The following is a 26,591-nucleotide window of genomic DNA, read 5'->3' as shown; positions in this document are numbered from 1 at the left end:
GGAAAATTCATTCCAAACCTAGCAGACATGACTAAACCATTAAGGGATTTATTGAGTCATAAATATGCGTTTGTTTGGGACAATGCACAGCAGGATGCATTCTCCTCCATCAAGAAAGCATTGTGTTTAGCACCTGTGCTATGCATGTACAATCCATCAAGTGAGACTGTGGTTTCTAGCGACGCTTCATCTAATGGGCTTGGAGCAGTATTATTACAACGACAGGATGACACAAATTTACATCCCATCGCCTACGCGTCACGAGCCATGTCAGAAACTGAAACTCGTTATGCACAGATAGAAAAGGAGGCCCTAGCCATAACATGGGCTTGTGAACGCTTTTCAGACTATCTTATAAAAATGGTGTATCTTTTAGCACAACATTAATAAAGACATGGACAGTGTTGCAAGTTACATTTCAGTGAAAAGAGAAAAGAAACTGGAACAAAGATTTGAAAGAGAGCCCGAACACGTGTGTGACGGGTATAAAGAGAAGTATATTTTATTTGAGACAGGAAGAGGAAGCAGGGAGTGAAAAGAGGGATTATGGGATTACAACATAAAAGGGAGGTAATCATAAAAGAGTCTATGATAAGAGTTATCGTTCTTACTTTCAACAGACAACTGCGTACAACAAAGTGACCAATGTCAACTGCACCAAAAAGCACAGAGTACAGAACCACTGATGCCACATGAGATTCCTGTGCGGCCATGGCAAGTAGTGACCACTGACCTTTTCCATAGTTAAGGTTACAATTACATACTAATGGTGGACTACTATTCTAAATTCCCTTTGTGAGAAAATCAAAGGAGTTTTCCAGTCAGGAAGTAATCAAACTGACTAAACAAATATTTGGAGAACAAGGAATCCCAGAAAAAGTCATAAGCAACAATGGTCCTCACTATAGCCTGTAGCATGTTCACGCAATTTGCTAACGAATGGGGATTTGAACACTATACATCATCTCCTTGATACCCTCAAGCAAATGGTCTAGAACAGCATGCAAGCCATAAAATCTGCCATTAGAAAAGCTGCTTCAAGTGGTCGCAACTTAGACATAGTACTGCTATGTTTACAGTCAACCTCTATCGACCATGTAATTCAATCACCTGGTGAATTACTATCGAACAAAAGGCTTGTGGGGAAAGTTACCAGTCAAGTGTCTCAATAATTCAACCCAAAGGGAAAAGACATTAACTCGTCTGTATCAAAGAAAATCATACCAATATTCTCAGCACGACCAGCACACCCGAGACTTATCAAAAATATAAAGAGGACAACACGTTCCTGTATATGCCCCAGATTCCAGTAAATGGTCCGTAACAGTGGTCACACAGAAGTGTGTTGAACCTAGATCATACATGGTGCAGACTTTATCTGGAAAGTAGCTTCAAGGAAACCGCAAGCATCTGAAGAAAGGTAAGTCTGCCGGAAGGCTGGACCAAAAAGTATCTGAATCCTCAGCCGTGATATCCTCAGAATCCAATGGGGGATCAGCAGTCGATATAACAACGGATCATACACTCATGGAACAAACCAGCCCCGGCACAACTAATGGCAAACCTGTTCCAGATACACCCCACAAAACAGCCAATACTCATCATGGAGTTCAAAGAATATCCAGATCCGGTCGTATAATAAAACCACTTAAAAAGTTTACTTATAATGAGGACAGTCCTAAGTTGGACAACCAGTCTACGTCCTAATGTGTCGTAGTTCCTTTGTGTTTTGGCCGTTTTGTTGTTTTAGGAAATGTCATAGATGAGTTATTTCCTTTAGATGCTTCCTCTCTAAATACAAAGATAAATATATCGGCATTTCCGTCCCTCCGGTCAATAAAAATTATACACATGGCTGTATTTAAAATCTATCTCGACTTATATCTCTATTAATAATATATCTCTGTTATCATCCAAAGATAACAATATCATTGCATTGGGGTTGGATAGCAGGACTCGAACATTGCCAACGACATTGAAACCCTTCAGCTCTTCCCAATCTCAAAGTGTCTGAGTCCTCTCTCTTGTTTTCGCCATGCTTCATCAGTTGAGTGCCGGTAGAAGGGTTTAAGTTTTACTTAGAGAACCGCCATTGTTCACTGTCCTTCTCACAAGAGTCTATGTGGGGGCTGGCGCTTTATCTTTCCGTCTGCCCGTTGCATAGTTTCAATTATCTCCCGACGCTATATATTTGCCGATGTTTATTGCTGCTTAGTGCTTTCGGTGGTGCTATTTGCCTGGCTGTTGCCTGATGATATTGTTTCATATGTAAACAGCTTTTTTCTTGCACATTTTTTATGGTGTATGACAAAGACTGAGGATAATAGTTAGAGGTCAGTACCTCTGGAATTCAATGGCGTGCGAGATGTGCCTTCATGCATTCAATCATTGCTTCTGATTTGGGTGCTACCACGGCCACCGAGATAGAGAAGGCCTGTTAACTGAAAAATGCCTGCAGGCAATGTAGGTAAGTTTTGTCGAACGGTTACTGTCGATACTATATGACGGTATTTTTAAAAACAGCATTAAAACATGATAAAAAAAAAAGATAAGAAAAGAACCCAATTCGATTAATAATGAAACTGAACTTTATTCAATATCAAATGTAAATATTATCTATGTAAAATTACGTAATTTTAAAGCAATATACAATCTAATACTAATAAAAGTGAATTATGAATTTAGGGAAAAAACAATTAAAGAAACATAAAACACAAACAATTCTTGACCTTCGGGACAAGATCACAATATAGTAGTATCTGTTCTGATGCTACAATTCACCTTCTCTGTCCTCGGCCAGTGGAGGAGAAATCTTTCATGACTAAGACAATTTTTATTTTTGTTCCTATTCAGAGTGCCCCTTTTTGGGCAGCTGGATTTTCCCCCATAAGATTATATGTTGAAATATTTAAATAACTATTATTTTTATTACAGAAATTACATTTGAAGTTTTTTTTTTGTTCTTCTATGTAAATTTTTCCCCATGTTTTTCATGAAAATGTGTAGCGTATTTTCATCAAGTACATGGTTAGAAATCCTACACTCTGCTCTAGTCTTCATTTTCATATCAGTGCAGAATACATGAATACGGAAATGAAGTTCACATAACTACTAAAAGACAATAATATTATAATGTGAACATTGGTTAAAAACTAAGAAAATATAGTAAACATCTACGAAAAACTAAGAAAATATAGTAAACATTAGGGTGGTGGTGAATTTGGGAGGGGATATTATTATTATTGGCTCACATGGAGCTTTCACACAAGTCAACAAACGATCTGATTGGAAACCTGTGGTGTTCTCTGGAAGCTGAGTGACAACAAGTCTCCCTAGACGTCCAGCTCTCTCTACCTCCTTCAATAGCATTTGCAAATGAATTAGCATCATCGCAACAGCCGCTTACCATTGATTTCTCGCTGATAGTAGCCATTGGTTTATACTGGAATTTGAGTGGCACTCAGCCTCCCCAAGGTCCCAGTTCTCTTTCTGCTTGTCCAGCCCAGGTCTGGTTGGTGCACGCTCCTCTGTCTTTCAGTCCTTATTGGCCTTTCTCGGTCCTTTGGAATAATTTTTTTTTTTGGGGGGGGGGGGGGGGAACGTTGATGAAACAATGGGGGGGATGCATTATGGGGGGTGTAGAACTTGTAAATATGCAGTTTCGGTGTTCTTCATTCCCTGTAACGCTTATTCGTTATATTGTCTTGTATTATTCTCCGCATTAAAGGGTTTTCCTTAATATTTCACTCGTTTTCATTATCGTTAGTCATTGTACTTTTGCAGTTATTCCTCCGATTCCAATCTCTGACATTCTTTTTTCAAAGTTTTTCGGAATTGTTCCTAGTGCTCCTACTATTATCGGTACTATTTTGATTTTCTTCATCATCAAAACCCCTTTTAACTCTCTGGCTAGCTCTGTGTATTTGCTTCGTTTCTCCTTTTCTTTCACACTCACCCTGTGGCAGCTGGGACTGCAAAGTCTACGATTTGACAAGATTTTTCTTTCTTGTTTATTATTCCGACATCTGGTCTTCTTGCTTGGATGGGTTTGTCCGTCTGTATGTCCATGTTCTATAGGATTTTGGGGTTCTCGTTTTCGAGTGCTGTTGTGGGTTTATGCTTGTACCATTTGTCGGTACGCTCAAAATGCAGTCACTACACAATTCCCAGTGTGCCACCTTCCCCACTTGGTCATGCCTGTTTTTGTATTCCATTTTGGGCAAGTTTGCTGCATTCACTTACTATATGGTTTATCGTTTCGTCTCTTTGTCCACAGAGTCTGCATTTGCTGTTTTCTTGTGTTTTATCGATCCTTGCTTTGATATGGTTAGTTCTTATCGAGTTATCTTGTGCTGCAGTTATTAGAGATTCTGTTTCTCGGTTTATATGTCCTTTTCGCATCCATGTCCAGGTGTTTTCGTTATTCTCATCTTTTGTCATTCTTATGAATCTTCTGTGAAATTGTTTCTCTTCCCATTTCTCTTTTCTCGTGTTGTCGTTTATCTCTCTGTTTTCTGGGGTTTTTTCAGTGTCTTTCGCTGCCATAATTATCCTTTCAGTGTTTTGCATTATGTATTTTTCTAGTTCTTTTGTCGTGTCCTTCACACAGTCTTCTATACAGATCAGTCCTCTCTTGCCGTCTTTCCTTTTCACGTAGAGTCTGTCAATATCGTGTACTGCATTATCCATGGTCATGAGTTTCCTGGTTTTCTGGTCGAGTTGTCTCAGTTCTTCTTTTGTCCACCCTATAAACGACATAGAGTATCTTACTAGTGATACTACCCATGTATTAATACCTTTTATTAGGTTTCTGTTATATAATTTAGTTTCCAGGAGTTTTCTTGTTCTCCTGAGGTATTCCTTTCCAATTTTCTCTTTCATTTCTGTTGCTCTGATGGTGTCCGCTTCCAAAATTCCCAAGTATTTATAGTCGTCTTGTTTCCCTAGTGCCCTCATTTCTGTTTGGTTGGGTAGTTCCATGCCTTCTGTCGTTTCCAGTTTTCCCTTTCTTATAACTAGTTGTGTGAACTTTTCCATTCCAAATTCCATTTGGATATCTTGCCTGAAGATCCTGGTAGTGTTAATTAGAGTAGCTCCTTTTCGGTCTTTGCAAAAAGTTTCAGATCGGCCATGTACATCAGATGGTTCATTTTTTCCTCTATATTGGAGAACTTGTATCCGTCTTGGCACTTTCTCAGAATACTGTTCAAGGGCATCATGGCTATGATGAGCAGTAGTGGTAATAGTGAGTCTCCTTGGAAGATGCCTCTTTGCATGTTAATTTCTGTTATGTGTTGTCCATCAGCTGTCAATTCCAGTCTCTATGTTTTCATTGCATTTTCTATTACGTTGGTGATCCTGCTTGGTATTTTACACATTTTTAGGTATTCTATAATGCTTGGGGAATCCTGACGTACGCTTTTTTGTAGTCAATCCATGCCATGGCTAAATTCTTTCTCCTCCTTTTTACCACTTTTAAGATCTTTTGATCTATATATAACAAGTCATGTGTTCCTCTTTTTCCTTTTTGGCATCCTTTCTGCTCCTCGGGGATGAGTCCACGATTATTCAGGGAGTGGTAGATTTGTTTCCTCAGTTGTGCTGTCAGTATCTTCCATATAATTGGTAAGCACGTGATTGGCCTATAGTTTATATCGGTAAAAAAGTCTGGTTTCTGTTATAAATTCGGACAAACATTTAACTAGATAATTCGCCTGTCGCCCGTCTGGGTATTTTTGCATTCATTTTTAGAGGATTTGCATTAAATTGGAATTGACAAAGAGAATTATACGTTTATATTGAAACAAAGACTGATTTCTGAAAGGAATTCGAAGTAACATTTACCTTCTTTTAAAAAAAAAAAGGACATAACTCACATTTCGTTGGGTTCTTTAAAAGAGTTTTCTGTCGTGAGTGTACTAATACCTATCCTCTGTGGGCTCCAGTCTTGAGTTAAATGCCAGGTCGTTGGTCAGTAGAGGGTAAGGGATAGGAGGGGGTGGAGGGTATTATTATTATTATTATTATTATTTCCCACATTAGGAGTTGTCTCACAGGCCATGACCAGTGATCGCTCACTGGCAGTAACCTGTGGTATTTGCCGGAGACCACGTGACAACAAGTCTCCCCAGATTTCCAATGTTCTCCACCTCTTGACAACTCGTGGAGATGATTTCACCATATTGCAACAGCTGTTTGCCATTGATTTCTCGTTGGCATCGGCCATCTTTGTTTCCTGGTGTTTCAATGACAAAATGCTTCCCCAAGGTACCAGACTTGAACTGCACACTTCCAGTGGAGGTCTGGTTAGTACTCTCCCACCTCGGACTTTCCATTCTTCCTGACCCTTTACAACTAGTTGGTATGACGCCAGTCCATATCATCTACAATGTTTTTCCACCCTTCACTGGGAACGGGGACCCTGCATAAACAGGTTTTCATTTAATGGCGGCTCCCTGAGGTTTCCTTTCACTTTTTTTTGCATATATCTCATACACTTTTTTGTAATCGAGCATGTATTTTATTTTTTGAATTTTTAAAAATTTCCTTAATTAAATATGATTCATACTTTTATTTCGTGCTTGTTTTTATTTTGTTTTCATTTTATTTTAATTTATTTTTATTATTATATTATATTTTCCATATATTTTTATATTATTATATTATAGTTTTATTCTTTGTTGCATTTATTTTTTATAATATTCAAATAGCGCTTTTGGCCTCGCCCCAAATAGTACCTTCAAAAAAGTTTTTGTGAATTAAAACCTTTTGCTTATGCGCTTTTTAAGAAGCAACCATTAAATTAAAACTCATTTACACAGGGTCTACATTCCCCGTTTATGTTGGAATTTTTTTGTACCAATAATGGTGCATCCCCCTGTTTACGTTTATTATTTTTTATCTGGTTCTTGTATATGATTTTTTGTATTTTGTATCCATTATGATTTTTAGTTTCGTATATTTTCGGTTTGTACGAAACTCCCTTTTATTTGGAGAAAAGAGAAATGCTAGCTCTGTAAAGACGTCACGAGTTCAGCGCATATTTCGTCCTCTTTTGAAATTCTGCTGACGAGGAGAGTGAACGTGTTGTTCATTGTCCGGCACTGAAAATGGAATTTTGATGAGCCCTCCTTCAAAGAAGTAAACCCGGCAAGAAATTAATACTCGGCTGTGACGAGACAGACTGGAAACTATTTACGTGACTACGGTTCTGCACGTATTTTAGGGGGAGTGGAATTTAAAGAAAATACCTTTTACGTGACAAGGTATTATGGAATTTTCTATCCGGACAAGCAACGAGGTCTTGCTCCTGTAATACATGTGTGTCTACGGTTTTCATGCAAAATGGAGGGAAGGAAAATTCTATAAGAACATTAAACAAAAAAAAGAAAAAGGCACGTGCCTAACTGGCTTTCAATTGTGAGTACGCTCCTAAAATTAATTTCATATGCGAGTGTGATTAGGAGATACTACTATTTTGTATATTCTTGTATTCGTTAATGGATACACACAACTTCTTTATAAGAACCAGCAGTGTTGTTATTTTTTCATTACATGTTACTTTTTCATATGTTATCTTGGCATTTAAGTTTAATGCCCGCAAAGGGAAAAATTTGCAACTTATTGTAAATAAAGTTTCTTCTTCGTTTCTAATCAAGACCTTTATATTTTATTCTTTATCCCCTCCCCCTCTTTTATTTCATGCTTTTTTTTTCAGCCTAGTTACTTTAGCATCGAATTTATCTGGAAGCAGGATAAATTCCGACATTTTGCAAAATTTGCTTTCTTTTATTTAAAAGTTGTCTGAAAATTTCTGCTTTTATTTGGGGGCATTTTCCAAATTGTTTTCCGACATTTTGGAAATTTCTCCCCTTTATGTAGAGGTAGTTGGAAGGTTTCTGCTTTTGTTTGAAAGCATTGGGCAAACTTTGTCCCATATTAAATGCATTAGGCAAATTTATTATTCCCTTTTTTATCGAGATACACTAATTCTCTTTCGGTAAATGCATTTTGCAAACTTTGTCTATATTAAATACATTTAGCCATTTCTTGTCGAGATACGCTTTAATTCATTTTCTTTCAAGTTAGGATTGAATTTAACCTCTTGAAATTTCTGTTAACTTCGCTACCTGACGCTATCAATGTCACTTAGATTCATTCGACCACTGTAAATTGCTTCTATTATTTGAAGGCATTGTACAAACTCGTATTCCTTTATTTCAGAATACTTTTCAAACTAAGTGGTCAGTTATCTCAAATAATTTAGCGAACTAAGTTACTATACGCATTTTATGATACGACGCATATGCCCCCTTCTATTTCGAGACGCGTTTCTGTTACTTCCTCGTCTACCACACGCCTTATTGATACCTTCCCTTCCCACTAGTAATTTAGCGCATCTGTTAACGCTCTCCTTAAAACATTCGACGACTGCTATGTCCTGAATTTAGAAAGACTGTAATGTAATTTAGTGTTTCCAACATTCGACTTTCGCTTAATAAAAATTCCCGAATTTAGAATTTATGTACGTCTAATGTCTTTATTTATATCTGAGTAATATTTTACACACAACTTTTCATAAATATTTTTCTTAATAAAAAGATTAAGCGATAAGTATACACTTTCATTTTTTCTATTCTTTAGAATTGAAGTTGTAACTTTCGTAACCCTCCTTCGAAATATAATTTATATTTTACCTGCTTTAGTTGAATTTCCACGGGTATTGCGATTTACGTTGGGAGAAACTATAGAATTTTCTGTCCCTAGTCAGCTAATAAGAAATCCTACTAGACTGAGGTAATTTTATTTTTCGTCCTAATTCAGCGTGTTCGATATTTTTCGGAAGCTGGATTTTCCCCACTTTAAGAAACGACTTTTATCTAATTATACCCTCGTGGGGAGCCTAGTAAATAGAGACGCTGTGTCCAAAACCGGTGTTAGTTATATGTTGGTATTTTTCCTCAATATATTAGAATAAAAGATATAAGTATATACCCCACTATTTGATTTAATGAACACGTGCATTCTCTCACATGTGTTAAATGTTTCCGGGTTGTGAATTAACCGGACAACATTATTAGAAATTTTATTTTATACGTTGAAAATATTTATTATAATTTTCTATGGCGAATTTATACCCATGTGCTTTGCGGACTGTGTTATTCTAAGAGTTTGTGAAAAGACAAGCCCCCCTTTTCTTTCTTAGCCCGTATTTGCATTTAGTTATTTGGATTCTTTCGAAGATACACATGTGACATAGTGGTATGTACCCTCCCCTGACGTAGTTGTATATTTAAACTCTCTTTCCACTTTTTCCTAGGTTACATTTCAGTGGGGATATTGTTATGAGAGTGTTAACGCTATTATTCATTTTCTAGTCAATTAACTTCCATATAGAAGTTTGAATTTTAAATTCACTTAATTTTAATTTTGAATCATAGTGACTCTTTTAATTTGTAACTGGGGATTGTATCCCTTGATATTTTCACAGCTTCATATACTGTATAGGTCTTGTTTTGTTTGTGCTATGAGGAATGAATTTTATGCAAATACCCTTGTAACCTTTGTGTGTGCATTTTTTTGTGTATAATTCTTGAACGCCTATTTTTTGTATTTGTTTGGATTTATTCCATATTTTTGAGAGAAAGAAAAAAAAAAACGCTGCATGATGTTGGTCACTCGTTCTTCCGGATTCCTTGTAAGGAAACAAAAGTTTTATTTGGGGAAAATTATCGCCGTCTTGGATTTGTTGCGGTTGCAGGAGGAATTACCTCAGCCTTATTTTATAACAATGAAGGCCGATGTCGATGAATGGTTGTCATCGGTAGATAATATTACAGAGTTGTTGGGTGATCGTTCCTTATGTGAGGATGTGGACTGTTCGCTAGAAGAAGCGGATGCTGTTAATGCTGTAGTGTTCTCGTCCCAGGTTCGATTCATTCTTTCGGGGTTGGCAGATGGTGTAGAGTGTGATTCCTTGTGCAGCCCTGAGATATTTGAAACCCCTAAGGAGATGCATGGCGAGTTTCCAACTACTAAGCCCGAATGTCCAGACTCTGAAAACTGTTTGCTGAGTGCTGGCAAGTTAGGCTTGGAAGATGTTGCATCACAGTCTGAAGGCAGTGTTGCAAGTGCCACTTCAGAGGATATGCATAGTTAGGCGCTGAAGTTTGATTTTTCTGGCAGGCAGTTTGCCTGTAGTATTCTAAAGAAAAAGGTACTGGGAGTGAGATTCCCAGGTATCATGAATGATACCACTCGTGTCCACGACTTGGTAAGTGTGGGCATGAATATTATAAATTTATGGGGGGATTTCCATGGGATGTTGGAATTGTTTTATCCTCTAACTATGTGAGTTCGAAAACTCGCATGTGTGGTTATCTTCCACAGCCTTGTCAGAACACCGAGGAACTTAATCATGACGGTGGGATATTACTCCAGTCATGTGGTTCTGACAATGGTCAGTGGTTAAAGGACAGGAGTCTATCCTGTGTGAAAGTGCAAGTTTTGTGCACTTTAAGTGCTAATGTTAGCATTGGGAGAGAAATTCTCCATCAAGGGTATAGGGCAGAAAGCACTATATCCACTTGTGAACGTGAAAAAACCAAGAGGAGAATGGTTTTTGAAGAGTTACGTGAACTCACGTTGGACTGGGGCGTCCAGATTCAGGTTGAGTGTAACTCGATAAAGAATCCCATGAGGGATCCTGTTGAATTTGCTGACTACATGGCGTGTAGTTCAGCTTCTCCGAGTTCCTACGAGAGTGTAGGATATGTTGTGCAGAAATCACTTGCAGAACCTTCATTCTGTGAAGTTGCCCCTTTAAGTAGGACGGTTCCTGCTTGGGAGTCACATGCAGGTGTTTTTGTTTTTGAATGTTTTGTGAAGATCTGCCTTGACGTAGCCTACTGCAGTATTGCAAGAGCTATCGAAATCAAGCTTGCTTTGTCCAGGGGTGTTTCTAAGGCGCTCAGAACCATCCTATACTTAGTTAGAAATGATTTTTCTAATGCTGAGATGTTTGTTTCAGTGCTGAACACAAGAAGATTGGATCTCTCCTTGATAGGGGTCTTCCATAAATATTACATCTCCAGCTACCTAGGTGTTTTTGACACCTATACAAAACTTTGTTTGTTTAGCTATATGTATATAGCTATGCAGGCGTTTAAAACTGCAATTGCCTTGCATAATTTGTGCAGAATTTGGGTTTCAGTTTTACTTCATCCCACCAAGTTGAAGAACTTTTCAGAGAATAGGGTTGATTGGATTCGCCTCTCTTGTAGCACTGGTGTTGATCTCACTGGGCTCTTGTGGTTACGAGGGAGCTGAGATATTTTGGTGTTCGCCAGAGATAATAGAAGGATGAGGAGGTTGGATGGTAAGTGAACTTCTCAAGCCTTTATACTCTCATATGCAAATAGTTAATTACCTGGCATAATATTCTCAGTTCAAACTTCTGTTGCAACCTAGCATCGTAGCATTAGTTTTAAATTTATGAATTTGTTTATGTACTCCTCTGTTCAAACCTAAAACATGAATGTTTTCATGTGAAATTTTATAGAATGAGTCTATTTGAATTTTTCTGCTTTTTTGTTCTAATATGTGTTTCCTGGAGAGCTCCTGACCATGCATTGTGTAGTATATGTATATATAAAAAAAAAAAAAATTTGTATTGTAAATTTTACAGGTGTCATCCAACTGTAGGTTACTGCCATTTCCTGTTGGGGGAGAATGTTGGAATTTTTTTTGTACCAATAATGGTGCATCCCCCCCCGTTTACGTTTATTATTTTTTATCTGGTATATATATACATATTTTTTTTATCTAGTATATATATACATATATGATTTTTTGTATTTTGTATCCATTATGATTTTTAGTTTCGTATATTTTCGGTTTGTACAAAACTCCCTTTTATTTGGAGAAAAGAGAAATGCTAGCTCTGTAATGACGTCACGAGCTCAGCGCGTATTTCGTCTTCTTTTGAAATTCTGCTGATGAGGAGAGTGAACGTGTTGTTCATTGCCCGGCACTGCAAATGGAATTTTGATGAGCCCTCCTTCAAAGAAGTAAACTCGGCAAGAAATTAATACCCGACTGTGATGAGACAGGCTTCTGGAAACTATTTACGTGACTACGGTTCTGCACGTATTTTAGGGGGAATGGAATTTAAAGAAAATACCTTATACGTGACAAGGTATTATGGAATTTTCTATCCGGACAAGCAACGAGGTTTTGCTCCTGTAATACATGTGTGTCTACGGTTTTCATGCAACATGGAGGGAAGGAAAATTCTAAAAGAACTTTAAACAAAAAAAAGAAAAAGGCACGTGCCTAACTGGCTTTCAATTGTGAGTACGCTCCTAAAATTAATTTCATATGCGAGTGTGATTAGGAGATAATACTATTTTGTATATTCTTGTTTTATTCGTTAATGGATACACACAACTTCTTTATAAGAACCAGCAGTGTTGTTATTTTTTCATTACATGTTACTTTTTTCACATGTTACCTTCGCGTTTAAGTTTAATGCCCGCAAACGGAAAAATTTGCAACTTATTGTAAATAAAGTTACTTCTTCGTTTCTAATCAATACCTTTATATTTTATTCTTTATCCCCTCCCCCTCTTTTATTTCATGCTTTTTTTTTCAGCCTAGTTACTTTAGCGTCGAATTTATCTGGAAGCAGGATAAATTCCGACATTAAGTACCTTTTTTATTGTTGTTGTTTTAATAATAATAATAATAATAATAACAATAATAACAATAATAATGGTGGTTGTGCAGTGTACGCACCATGCTATATTTTAGATAGGGGTTTCAAGTTTAATTTTATGGTATCTTTTTTCATTATTGTTACGTGAAAGTGCAGAATAGTTAGAAAGTCCCTATTAAGAATGGCTTTCTAAATGACGTTAATATATCTTAACTAGGACGAGTAAGTACATTGCACAAATACCAAATAATATCTATTTATAAGATAAACACAAGAAAATATGTTAACTAAAATGTAATGTACTCTATTTCTAGTTCATATCAAAACTTTAATTAAAACTGAATAGTTAATGAATTTTAAAGATGAATTAGTTTTCACATGTCTTGAGAGAGAATAGAGAATTTCCTATTTCATTTCCCATAAAAATGTTGTAAAACAAACAAACAAAACCTTTTAAGTTTTAAATATATTTCAAAGAAATAAATTACGCCCAGCTCTAAAATATTGAATTCATTGATCGTTTAATTAAAAAAAAAATATGTTGTGAGAAATGCTTCTAAATACTTGGAAATACTCACTGAAAAGTGTTATTCATTATTAAAATAACGGACTGAAAAATATTCTCATATAAAAATTGTTTGTTTTGCAGTTTAAAAAATAAATAAAATGAAATATTCGACTTCCTTCGATAGATATACAAATTAAAAAATAATCCACTTACTGTTATATTTTCTTAGATTAAAATCATCCCAAATTGCAATTATATAATTATCCAAATAGAGAAAAAAACATGGACGTTTGGAATACCTTCATAAAATTAACACAGTCAAATCTAAGGCAACGAAAAATATTTTTTTATGGCTGAACAGAAATTTTAGGCACCTTTAACCACATATTGCTCTGGTAATGACACCACGCTGTCAAATTCACCCGCCTACTCTCTCAGTAGCCGTGGTGCTACAAACTTAAATATATTGTCTCATTTCTTTATACATTCTTAGCCCAATTATGAGTTTATTTCATTCACTCTTCATAGACGTATTTAATCCTAACCGGCTGCGGCTGACATTTAATGCATCATGGTCCTTATAGCAAGCAATATGACTATTTTCTATCCTCACAGTATTAGCCTATCATGCAAAGTGAGTTCATCGCTATAATCGAAGAACAGGTTGATCGAATTGGGCAGGTTTTCATGTTATCTGGCTACCTTTAGCGATTATCACTTCTGATGATCTAATGTTGGAGTTTTTACTGTCTTGTGGTGAATCTTTTCAATCTTGTGATCTTTTTTCATATTATTCACTGACGTTACTTCTTCCAAACCTGGCTTGCTTGTTGGAATTGGTGACATTGGCCAATATAGATTGCGGTGATCAGAATAACTTTGGTGTTATGGGAGGTAATGTTGGTGATGTTCTCGATGTATGACCAAACTAAGTTGTAGTACTGCTTCTGAATACAAGGCTAGGTCTTTTAACTTGTGGGATGGCACCAAGTCATACTGCTGTAATCAGGATGTCAGCAGCCATTTAATTTCACCAGGAGATCACACTCTTCAGTACATCAATGTACACTTTGGTGTTTACTTTTAAGCCGACTTTGAAGATGTGAGGTGATATGATGTGGCCCTCACTTGAGACCACACCAAAGACCATAACCGTTTGTTTTCATCACCTTGTTATTCGTGGCAATATAGCGATATATTTTGAGGGTGCTGGCAATGGTTCAGTTGTTTAACTTGAATCATTAGAGAGCATTTGTACAGTGGCGCCCCTCCGATCTCGCTCGTAGAACATTGTATATATATATATATATATATTATACAGTATATATACATATATATATACATATATATATATTATACAGTATATATACATATATATATATGCATTGTATATATATATCATACAGTGTATATATATATATAGAATGCAGTATATATATATATATATACTGCATAATATACATATTATGCAATATATATAATGCAATATATATATATAACATATATATATATATAATGCAATATATATATAACATTATATATAATGCAATATATATATAACATTATATATATAACATATATATATAATGCAATATATATATAACATTATATGTATAATGCAATATATATATAACATTATATATATAATGCAATATATATAAAACATTATATATATAATGCAATATATATATAATGCAATATATATATGATGCAATATATATATAATGCAATATATATATGATGCAATGTACACACATATTATATATTATTCAATATATATATTATGCAATATATATATTACGCAATATATATATATAAATATTATGCAATATATATATTGCGCAATATATATAAATATTATGCACTATATATATTATGCAATATACATATATATATTATGCAATATATATATAAATAATGCAGTAGATATATATTATGTAATATATATACTGCAGATTATATATATTATCCAATATATATATTATGCAGTATATTATGCAATATATATATATATATATATATATATATATATACTGCAGTATATATTATGAAGTATATATATACATTATGCAGTATATATATTATGCAATATATATATACTGCAGTATATATTATGAAGTATATATATATTATGCAGTATATATATACTGCAATATATATTATGAAGTATATATATATATTATGCAGTATATATATACTGCAGTATATATATACTGCAGTATATATTATGAAGTATACATATATTATGCAGTATATATATACTGCAGTATATATTATGAAGTATGTATATATATTATGCACTATGAACGATATACACACAAACATGCATATCTGTATACATCAGCAAAATTGATATAGATAACTGTTGAAAGAAACATATACAGTGATGATCATATTTATTGGCACGGTAAAATAAAAGTTAAATTTTGTCTAATAAATTCTAAAAAAGGGATTAAATTAAAGAAAATAACAAAGTATATTATGTATTTTTAACTGGCCTTTCCGATGCAGCAATCTGATTTTAGAAAAAATAAATAACAAAGGAACAACAAACATAATTGCAAAAAACCCTTGTTCAAAATTATTGTTACTCGCAATTAGAAAAAAGTACACTTGAAGCTAATTCATTTACATTATTGGATCTTCTATTCAAAACAAATTGAATGCACACGAGCAAGTTTAGCTTTAATCTCTTTTGAAAATGTTATCTTAAAAATATTAAATTTAGAAAATGAATAGTGGCTATGTTTTGCTATTAGAGTAAATAGTAAAACATAGAAACAAGTGGCTGACTCTTTTGTTTTAGTTCTGTTGGCAGTTTTTAATATTGACGTCAGTAATTTAATAAGTTGTGCTGTAGCATACTGATGCGTATACATATATTTATAATGAATTTCTCAGATTGTATAGTGTCTTTGTAACAATATTCATGTAATATGTCTTTTGATGTATGTATGTATAATGTTCTTTTGTTTTGTTAGTATAATGTGTCTATTGTCTTCAGTGTTGGGTGTATACTTATATTAACACTGTTCACAAACGCAACAAATAAGGTACGCGAGACTGTTCTTTAAACATGACGAATAGACATCTTATACATGACACTAATAAGAAATATACCTGATCTTTTTGTCCCTTGTCTTTTGGTAATTGTCACACTACATGGAATATATATTCCTCACAACAAAGCACTATAACACTAATTTGTACCGTCATATAGCTTAATTTTATGTCTGTGATTTCTCTCTGAATTGCAATTCTTTGTGATTTCCCTCTGAATTGCAATTCTTTGTGATTTCCCTCTAAGTTGCAATTCTCTGTGATTTCCCTCTGAGTTGTAATTCTCTTCATTTACTCCATTGTTCCTATTCGGTCAATTTGCTTTAATGGATTGCAAACAAAATCTCTATCAACATTCACTTGCAAACTCAGACTCTGACTTCGGCTACTCTGACTTACTCTCTTAGTAACTCTTATATGATAACTCGCTTCTTTGTTCATTCTCTTACATCACCAATCAGGTAATCATATTGCTTATTTTAAAGTGTATTTTTATTCTTTAAAAACTATGTGCAACAATTTGATTTTGATTAACTTGCATTTAAACATTCTTTGTTTTGCTAAACTCAATTTCAACTGTTATATATTATTTTACAACATTCTTCTCTATCAAAAGATTTCATATTGCATAGCTTTTGCAACAATGATAAGTAGTGAGACAGTAGATTTAGCTATATTGTTTTTTTTTTACAAAGATGTCACCACTTATAGAGGCCCCGAGGCCACTCCAGGATGAGGATTAATAAGCGTACAGTAGTTAATGGGGTAATGTCCTAATAATTGTTAGTAGTGGAAATTTGGTAAATTGAATTACTTACAGGGAACACCTCATCAAGAACTTGTTTACATTGGACTTGAAGACAACCATATTATAGTCAGTTGGAAAGCAGGCAAAAGGAAAAGTGTTCCACAGGTGTGCAATTCTAAGAAAGAAACTTTGTTCATGGAATCTACGATTAGGTTTAGGCAAAGATAAAGAGTGGGTGAAATTATGGATAGTGTTTTCAGCTAGACGAGTGTTTCTCGTGAAAGTTTGGCAAGGGGGGGCATAGATTGAAGCTCAGACGAGCTTTTGCTATGAAAATAACGATAAAATAGAGACAGGCTCGCAACGTCTCTTCTGTAAGAAAGAGGTTACAGGGAAAAGAAAACAGATTACCCCACTAGGCTACAATCTATTTTGAACTCTGTCAAGACAGGATAAGGTATTTTTAGCAGCTCCTGTCCAGATGTGGCAACAGTACTGCATCCTTTCGTTTTAGAGTAAAATAACCTTTAGATTTTCCAGAACATTTATTGGTAGGAATTTTGCAAATAGATAACTCTTTACATTCCAGATGTTATTCTTTGTTCTGGCAGTTAGGACTTCTTTTCATAACTAAAAGTTATATGCAAGATCTAGAAAAAAAATGATTTCTTCTTACTGTTAATTTGCATTGGTAATCAATTCAAGGTTGTTGCTACAAAACTTTGGGGTTTTAAGGCTTTTAGGGCACAATCTAAGGAAATAAATAATTCAAAACAAGCTTCTGAAATAACGAACGCAACAACTTTATAAAATGTAACATAGAAAAGGTTTATTAATGAGAATGTAATATGTTCTTTGTCAAAAGTTATTCCCAGTGGAATCGTCAATATGGGTAGAAATAATACCGAGGTGGAGAGAGTGAGAGAGAGCAAAGAAAAAGGGTCTGTTCTGTTTGGTGTCTCTCGCAGTAAGGACGGGTTGTTATTCTTCAAACCAGATGCTGGCCGATTTCCTTAGGGAATAGGAAGGATCAATGCGCCGTACCCCTGATTGGTCAATATGGTGCCAAATAGCATGGGAGAAAGGCATTGATTCATGAAAGAAAAAAATTCCATTTGTTTCTGCTACAAAACCTTTCACCCTGCATCCTGTTTTTTTTCTCTTTGAAGCGACACTTTATACAAAAATAGTTCACATATGTTGTATGCAATCAGATGAGCGAAGAGCTTTAATATCGTAGTAAGACAGAAGAGTTGTCTCTCACTGTTATGGGGATGAGGGTTGTTTCGCCTTTTATTAGCCATTATTGCTTGTGTAGACTGCTTGCCAATAAGGAAATCCATGGAAAAAATCGCTATAGTTGCTATGAAGGAATGCTAGCTTCTTTATCCAGAAATTTGGTAGGTATTCCATGCAGGGATTTTGTCACACTGTGAAACAATCCAATGATATCATCAATAAACCGGGCATTATTCCTGGCTCTAGCATTTAGATTTGTTTATGGCATATTGAGATATATTCAATATTTACTCGGTCTGTTGTTGATTTTTTTTAATTTACTCATAATACAGCTGTGATGGGGAAACCTAGTGGATGCCAAGCATTGCCCTCTTATCATATATTCCAACCAAGACATTTTAAAGATTCTAACAGTCTCTTTAAGCGCAATTGCTTGAATATATCTTAAATTTTGTTCAGCAGATATATTTGCCAGATAGGTTTTGATTCATTTTTAAGAATTTACTTCAGTAAGTTTTAAAGATCTGCTTCCTGTAACTAACACTTGACTTCATTATGATTTGCATTTATATCCAATGGCTTTTTTTAAGGATAAACACTGTTTTCTTTTACGGTTGTCAACTGTATTTCTTTACAGCTTGGTTTTCCACAGATTGTTTCTAAGTATTTCTTAAGATTTTCATCAGGCCAGTTGCATTTATCATAACTGGGATAATGCTTATCGTAATGTTTATTTGTTTCAGAGACCATGTTGTTTGCAAATCATTATTTAAGTCTTAATATTTTGTTATTTTTTCCCGTACTGCTCTATTAAGGTCATAATTATTTGGAATGGTGACACTAATAATGAGCGGAGTTATTTTAGGTGTGTTTTAGGCCTATTACAATATCTAGCTTAATCACCTTGTCTTTTATGTATCTTCCTGCTTGTATGTCTTTGTAATAGAACACTATTGCTTTGCCATTTGATGTTATTGGTGGTTTTTCGTGTTCCCATGTGTTCAACAATCTGTGAAGCTGTGACGATTAGGCTCTGCAGCCAACTATATTTTAATACATTTTTAAGTAAGCCCTGATCTTTAATCAGCAAATAAAAGTCTCTTACTTTTGAGCATTTAGAGTGAAGCATTGCTGTCTATATACTCATGATTAAGCTTTTCCATGAACATTACATTTCTTTATGTTGTTTTCTTTGGATTTCTGTGCATTTAGTTCTTTTCCTTTTTGCAATATTGTATATACCTCTGCAGTGTTTTCAGCAAGCTTTGTGATTGAGATTTGTTAGGGTAGAAGTTCATGATGGTCACGCACCATTTTCTATTATCATAATTGCTAAACTTTTGATGTTCTGCCCTATGGTGGTTCACTATGCATGTTTTATTTCAGTCAGGCAGATTTCTTTTTTGTGGTACACAATGCCTTGTAAGAATATAGCTTTTGTCAATTGTTAGTTATTTCCGGAACAAGAACATCTTAATAGTAGACAGGATTATAAATTATCGCCTTTTTTGCATCAGTTACATGAAACCAAGTAGTTCCTTCTTGTAGCTAATATCTAAATTTATTACAATAATAATATATACTAGTGTTTTTTTTTAAGTATAGACAATGTTGTGTTTGAAAATTTATCTGGTTTTTGCAAGTTTGTTGTTCCAGAGAATGTGTCCAAGTATTTCTATAGATTTTTGTTAGTCCATTTTCTTTTAAAACAATCAGTAAATGTTTTAAATTTTAAAGCTTATGTCGTTTGTAAAAACTTCTATATTTCTGCATATTGCATTATATTCTCCCCTCTCGCTTATAACAATATTCATTTAGCAGTCTCATCAACCGTGAGTCCTTTCAATTGTGTTCTATGTAATAATGTCTAGCTTGAAGTTCTCACATGAATAAATGTAAATTCTGACAATATAACTATACATATATTTTGCATTTACTTATTGTGTGTTTTCGCATAGGTATCAAGAAACTTGATAAAAAAACAAGAATATTCAAACATTGTGCAAGAGTATGACTTTTCACTATTGATTTTACTTCAGTAAGTTTTATAAGATCAAGGGACTCCCACCTGAAGCCAACACTTGATTCTCTTATGACTTAAATTTATATCCGAGGATTCTTTTAAGAATAGATTCTATTCCCTTTATGGTTGCTATTTGTATTTCATTACAGCTCAGTCTTCCAAGGATTACGTATAAGTATTCTTGAAGATTCTTTTTTTTATTAAGCCAGTTGCTCCTATAAAAACCGGTATAATGTTTATTTCTTTCAGGGACCATGTTGTATTTAGATCATTTTTTAGATCCTGATATTTTATCTTTTCCTGTTCAGCTCTGTTAAGGCCAAAATCATTTGGGTCTGTAATATAAAAAATGAGCACAGTTTTATCAGGCTTGTTCCATATTACAATATCTGGCTTGATTTCACCAGTGTGAGTTCTCATAGATGTCAATAAATCTGATTTTTGAAAACAATTATATACTTTGCACTAATTTTGCTGTTTACTCTTTTTTACTTTTTTATTTAACTTCAGTAAGTTTTAAGATATCAAGGGGCTCCCTCCTGGAGCTAACACTTGATTCTGTTATGATTCAAATTTATATCCAAGGGCTCTTTTAAGAAGAGATGCTGTTCCCTTTATTGCTGCTATTTGTATCTCGTTACAGCTTGGTCCTCCAGGGATTGCTTCTAAGTATTTCTGAAGGTTCTTTTTTATTAAACCAGTTGCTCCTATCACAACCGGTATAATGTTTATTTCTTTCAGAGACCATGTGGTTTTTAGATCATTTTTTAGGTCCTGATATTTTGTTATCTTTTCCCGTTCAGCTCTATTAAGGCAAAAATCATTTGGGACTGTGACATCGATAATGAGCGCAGTTCTTTCGGGCTTCTTCCATATTACAATATCTGGTTTGATAGCTTTGTCTTTTATGTATCTGCCTGCCTGTATGTCTTTGTCATAGAACATGCTCACTTTTTCATTTGATGTTATCGGTGGTGGTGGTTCATGTTCCCAGATGTTTGTTGCTCTGTCAAGTTGCATCTCTCTACAGATCTTCAAATGGAGGTACTTACATACTTTGTTGTGATGGGCAGTGTAAAGGCCATCTGGCAATAAGATTGGGCATGCAGACATTAGATGGCTTGGATTCTCAATTGCTGAGTGGCAAAACCAGCATTGGCCATTTGCTTGTAGGCCCGCCATTTTTTTAATCCATTTGTGAGTAAGCCCTGATCTTGACTGGCTACAATGAGTCTTTCCTCATCAAATGGAAGTCTCCCACTCTTGAGCCATTGGAGTGAAGCATCTTTGTCTATATATTCCTGTTTAAGCTCCCGAAACTTTCCTGCTCTTTTATGTTGTTTCTGTCTTTGTTTTTTTGTGTCTATTTCGATTTTGGTGTATTTCTTTCTCTTTTTTCTTGCAATCTGTGTTGCTGGTTCATCATATACCTCGGCAGTATTTTCCAGTATGGCACCTCCAAAGTTTTCAGCAAGCTTTGTGACTGAGGTTTTTTGGAGTAGGTGTTCATGGTGATCCCTAACTATTTCTATTGACATATCTGACTCTTTTTTTTTTCATTTTTCTTAAACTTTTTCTTCTAGGGGATGTTGACCAGTGTGAGTTTTAATATGTTTCAGCAAGTCTGATTTCCGAGAACAAGAATATCTACACACACTGCAAGCATATGGCTTTTCCCCAGTGTGCTTTCTCATATGTATCACTAAATAGGATTTTTCAGAACACGAATATCCACATACTTCACAAGAATGTGGCTTTTCCCCAGTGTGAGTTCTCATATGGCTAACTAAAGATGATTTTCTAGAAGAAGAATATCCACACACTTCGCAAGAATGTGGTTTTTCTCCAGTGTGAGTTCTCATGTGTGTAACTAACCTTGATTTTTGAGAACACGAATATCCACACACTTCACAAGAGTGTGGCTTTTCCCCAGTGTGAGTTCTCATATGCGTCACTAATGATGATTTTAGAGAACATGAATATCCACACATTTCACAACAATGTGGCTTTTCCCCAGTGTGAGTTCTCATATGTGTAACTAATGATGATTTTTTAGAACAGGAATATCCACACACTTCACAAGAATGTGGCTTTTCCCCAGTGTGAGTTCTCATATGTGTAACTAATGATGATTTTTTAGAACACGAATATCCACACATTTCACAAAAATGCGGCTTTTCTCCAGTATGAGTTCTCATATGTGTAACTAACCTTGATTTTTGAGAACACGAATATCCACACACTTCACAAGAATGTGGCTTTTCCCCAGTGTGAGTTCTCATATGTGTAACTAACCATGATTTTTTTGAACACGAATATCCACACACTTCACAAGAATGTGGCTTTTCCCTTTTTTGTTTTATTTCCCCAGTGTGAGTTCTTATATGTATCACTAAATAGGATTTTTCAGAACATGAATATCCACATACTTCACAAGTGTTTGGCTTTTCTCCAGTGTGAGTTCTCATATGTCTCACTAAATCATATTTTCTAGAAGAAGAATATCCACACACTTCACAAGAATGTGGCTTTTCTCCAGTGTGAGTTTTCATATGTTTACCTAAATCTGATTTTTTAGAACAAGAATATCCACAAACTTCACAAGAATGTAGCTTTTCCCTTTTCACTTTCATTTTACTTCAATCAAGAGGACGTTTCTGGAGCTAACACTTGATCTTTATATAAAATACATATTCGAATGATTTGTCAAATCTCTTTTCCTCTCTCCAATTAAATACGTAATAGTATATCTTTCTTTTGCTCACTATGATTTACTAGATTCCAGGACAAGACTGCATCTAATTTGATGTTACTATAGGAAACATCACTTAAAAAAGATGCACCATTCCTTGTATAAGCCTCTGTCGGTTAAAAATACCAAGGAGATCTTATTTGAATTGAAGATATTTTGCATTCAATTTTTCCTTTGTTTATTTTATTTTACTTCAGTTGAAGCTATCAGAAATAAAGGGGCTCACTAACTGAACTTGAGCTCTATGAGATACATACATAGTCGAAAGTTCCGTTAAAGTTCTTTATCTCTCAAACACTGATTTAGTAAAGTAATTGAGTAAAATAAATTTCATCCTACAAAAAAAAACATTTTCATTCGTATATCTTTCGTTTTGCTCTTTTAGTATTACTGGATTCCAGGACAAGAATTTATCTAGTCTGGTGGAGTATCCAGCTTTGTTCTATTACGTGAGGTAACATCACTTGAAGAAGGTGCACCATTCCTCGTAAAAGCTAATGTGGCTTAGCCTTAGAGACATCTCATACGGACAGCTTGTACTATGTGATTTTGAATATTTGGTCAGGATGTACTTCTAGGGAAATATATCCTCATGCCAGCTTGTTCTGACAAACCCCTGTACAGAGAGATCTATGGACCTATGACACTCGAGGATAGTGTCTAGTAGGTATTCAAGTTCCTAGTGTGTTCTTATATGTATCCCTAAATACGACTTTTTAGAACAAGTATATTCAAACACTACACAAGAATGTGATTTTTCTCCAGTGTGAATTTAAGCAAGTATGTAGTATTTTTATTTTACATATTTAATCAAACATTTCCCTAGTGTGAGTTCTCATACGCCCCACAGTGATTTTTCATATCAAGAATATCAAAACTTTTTCTTTTTTCTATTTCAGTTTTCTTTTAGCTTGTTCAAACTGAGAATGCAGCATACTACTAGATGCTAAACATTTAGCTGTGGTCTCATATATTCCAACCGAATGATCTTTTTTTTTAAATACTGAGGTCTTACTTTTCTATGAGTAAATTTTAGTGCTACAGTTTTTGTTACTGTAGATAATATTGTATTCTGTTTAAACTCATAAAATCAACATCTATTTTATCTAAAATGTCACATAAAAATAACTAAATATTTTCTAACTTTACATTACAGTCAGTCATTACATTTTGATGAAATTATAGCGTGCTTTTAATGACTTTTTGAGTTGTAAGCCATATTCTTCTCGTGTTGACATGAAAAAAAATATGTGCAAGGTTGCTATAGGTTTAATTTTCATGGACCAATTTTGGTTTCTGATTGGTTGATAGCAGAATGTGAGTTTGATTCGTCACTTCCTAGCAGCATCATTTATAAATAGAATCTTCCAACTCTGAGGAAAAGATTTTGTAACAATAATGAGAAGAGAAACATTCCTATTTACATGTGTACATTATTATATATATAATATATATATATATTATATATATATTATATATTATATATATATTATATATATTTCAAAAGGCGAAGAATTAAAAGGTAAATAATTATATATATATGTGTGTGTTTGTATGTATATGTATCTGTATATATATGTATATATATATATATATATGTGTGTCTTGGTATTTAATTTTTAAGTTTTATTAGAAATATATTATCATAATGTTATATTTAACCCAAATTCAGATTTATAATTTTCTTCTATTTTATTATATATATATATAATTTATATATATAATATATATATATATATATTATATATATATATATATATATATATAATATATATATATTATATATATAATCTTAATATAACAATGGAGGTACAATAAGTTATCAAAAGAGGATTTATTGCATAAATGTTTAAGCACATATGTATAATTGATGTAGTAATAAGGAAAATTATCAAAAATATTGAAACATTTTCTATTTATATGTATACAATTATTTTCTAGGGTGAGTTCCCATATGCCTTACTGTGATTTAAGATGAACATTGCTTTTACCTTTTTATGTCAATTTTTTCATAAGTTTGTTCAAACTGAGAATGGAGCATACTACTAGATGCTAAACATTTAGCTGTGGTCTCATATATTCCAACCGAGAGACCTTTTTTAAATGCTGAGGTCTTACTTTTCTATAAGTAAAGTTTCAGGTACTATAGAACATATTGTAGTTTTAAAAGCCACATACTTTTTTGTGACTCAATCTCTTATTACGTTTTTTGAACATTAACATATATTTCACAAAATTATTATTACCTTTAAGATGGGTTTAGTTTTCACCACTTTTTCACAAAATTCATTAACGTGTTCTGTCCAGTACAAGAAATGTTCTCACAAATGTAAGTGTAGTCTGCCACATAAAGTGATGGCTGTTTATAGTATAATATTTAAAGAAAATCTCCATTGGGATTCCATAAGAGAGCTCAATCAGGAACACCTGAAAAATAATGAAATTCAATATTTTTAGTATTTGAATTCACATATTCTGTTTGTTTATTATTAATATTGCATTAAATTCACAGCATCTACAACTAATTTCATCTGAAAAGTCATATAAGATATGTTAAACATAACCAAATATTTTCTAACTTGACATTACAGTTTGTCAGTAGAGGTTTTGTTTAAGATGTAGTGAAGTTGAAATTTAATCTAGCAGGTTTTATAACTTGTAGTGATAAGAGAAACATCTATACAGTTGGTGAAGCAGTGAGTTGGAATGGAATTCAAAAGTCTAGCGGTTCTGGGGGAAGAAACTACTGGAGTAGAAATCTCTCCTACATCTAGGAATCTCCACTGTGTAGGGGTAGGATTTAGCTGCTTGTCGAGTTTGTCGAGGGTATTTACGTCGTGGGGGCACAAGTGCTTGCAGTTCGTCAGAGCATTCACCATTAAAATACTTGTAGAACAGGCAGAGGGATGCATCTTTGTCAATTTAATAATCCTATTAGTCTATCACAGGGTTAATTTTGCCTTCTTCAAGTACATTATTCTTTGCATTTTTTAAACACATACATATAATTGATACATGATACACAATTTTCAAAACATGTAAACATTTTCTTAATGTTTTTTACTGCCCAAAAGGATACTAATATAGTTAAAAAAGCTACAGTGATATTCTGTACATTTTTATTTTATGCTATTTTCTTATATTTGTCAATTTACTAGGAACATTTTTAGATTAGGTCCACCTCCACAATTTTCTTTTAAATGATGACTTTTGTAGGTTTTCGACTATTTGTATGAGATATGTATTGAATTCTTTTTGTTTTGTCAAATAGTTAACTTTGAAAATCATCTCCAGCATTGTCATTATTGATATATGTGCTTGTGGAGAAGGACCAATTGATTTTTCCGCTCTGCCCTGAACACTGATATTCCAACTGCAACTGTGGGTAGCACCCAACTGCTGACACCAGTACACTTGCAGGAGAAATTCAACCACAGAGGCTGACATTGGACGACTACCCAACAGTACCCCCCCCCCCCCGGTCTTCGAGTTGTGTGTATTGTATTCTCTGAGTATCAGAATGCTATTTTCTAGGGGCCAGAGAGC

At 34.2% G+C, this 26,591-nt stretch overlaps 1 long non-coding RNA gene across 1 annotated transcript in view; it reads right to left on the bottom strand.

Moving 5' to 3' along the window:
• LOC145239981 (uncharacterized) overlaps positions 1-26,591 on the bottom strand; it is a 58,772-nt gene that overhangs the window by 14,910 nt on the left and 17,271 nt on the right. The window contains exon 2 of the long non-coding RNA XR_013862452.1: positions 25,292-25,472. This is a non-coding gene — a long non-coding RNA (uncharacterized LOC145239981). The remainder of the gene's footprint in view (positions 1-25,291; positions 25,473-26,591) is intronic.

Source organism: Euprymna scolopes, chromosome 19 (assembly GCF_053919585.1).
Source record: "Euprymna scolopes isolate OS-2025 chromosome 19, ASM5391958v1, whole genome shotgun sequence".
Taxonomy (NCBI): Eukaryota; Metazoa; Mollusca; class Cephalopoda; order Sepiida; family Sepiolidae; genus Euprymna; species Euprymna scolopes.
Note: the sequence above shows the minus strand (reverse complement) of the source record. Positions and strands in the feature narration are given on the sequence as shown.